At 53.0% G+C, this 1,145-nt stretch overlaps 1 protein-coding gene across 1 annotated transcript in view; it reads left to right on the top strand.

The window, feature by feature from the left end:
• The first annotated feature begins 636 nt into the window (after positions 1 to 636).
• TCF12 (transcription factor 12) overlaps positions 637 to 1,145 on the top strand; it is a 364,778-nt gene continuing 364,269 nt past the window's right edge. Inside the window, exon 1 of the mRNA XM_005867002.2 lies at positions 637 to 658. The gene's annotated coding sequence lies outside the window, so the exon portion shown is untranslated. The remainder of the gene's footprint in view (positions 659 to 1,145) is intronic.

Here is a 1,145-nt window from a genome sequence, read left to right as displayed (position 1 = left end):
GCTTTATTTTAACCTGGCTGGACCTCGTGGATGGGAGATGGCTGCCCACACCTGGGCCCCCCCCCCCCCCCATGATCGAACATTCTGGTAACATGCCTTCAATTTTTGAGTTTTTATGAAACCTTGATTTTTGAGTACATGCAGGCTGCCTCTGAAACTGTCTTGGAATATAAAAACAAACAAATAAAAACTTTCCCACAAGTCCCCAGCAAATTGCTCTTCTCAGTGGCCCAAACTGTGTTATGCCCATTGCTGACCAATAACTGCAGCAGGGAATGTGAACGAACATGCTGGTTTATTTTAGTTGGATTTATGCTAACTTGCTTATACTGGAACCATATACTCCAGTACCCAGCCAGGGCAGGGATGTGACCCTCAGAAGCATGTGTGTGTGTGTGTGTGTGTGTGTGTGTGTGTGTGTGTACCTAGGTAAGGAGGAGTGGATAAAGGGGAGGCTACCACAGGATCTGGCACAAGGTCCAGGGTGTAGCCATTGACGTCATGGAAATCCCTACCCCAAGCTACAATTGCCTTCTCCCGCTGGACAGCTCCGGTTGTAATCAAGTAACTGGTAACTGCCTGTGTGCAGGGACTCGCCCTCCTTGCTTCCCTGAAAGTCTGGGCTCCCAAGGCTCCCTGCATGGCAGTTACCCTCAAGGTATTGGCTGCGTCCTTCCATTTGTTACTTCGGATGTCTCCTTTCTTCAGCGTTTCTCCTCCCTGGCTCTTCCTCGTCTTTACTGCACTCACTGCCCCCAAAGAGTGAAAACACTGGCTGCCATTAGAGAAAAACCTCACTTCCATCCCCGAATCGGAAGGAATTGAGGTTTAGTTATTTTGTCTTTTTTCTATCCCGTGTGGGGGTTCTTTAGGCCAAGTTCAGAACGTGCGCCAAGATAGTGGCTGCGCGACCGCCTCTCCCCGGGTCAGATGGAGGGGGGGCCGGTTTGGTCCATGTCCAAGAGCGCGTCCCGCTGCGCAGTTTGCTGGCCCCGAACGGGGTTCGGGTGGGCAGAGAGGACTGTAGACGTGGGGGCCTGAGTGAGTGCGGTATCGGGGCGCCTGCAGCCCGCGCAGCTGTGTGTGGTTGGAGGGAGGTTTTGCCCCTTCTGCCTCCCGCTCGGCAGTACATCTGACCCACGGCA

The sequence above is a fragment of the Myotis brandtii genome, unplaced genomic scaffold (assembly GCF_000412655.1).
Source record: "Myotis brandtii unplaced genomic scaffold, ASM41265v1 scaffold242, whole genome shotgun sequence".
In the NCBI taxonomy this organism is placed as follows: Eukaryota; Metazoa; Chordata; class Mammalia; order Chiroptera; family Vespertilionidae; genus Myotis; species Myotis brandtii.
Note: the sequence above shows the minus strand (reverse complement) of the source record. Positions and strands in the feature narration are given on the sequence as shown.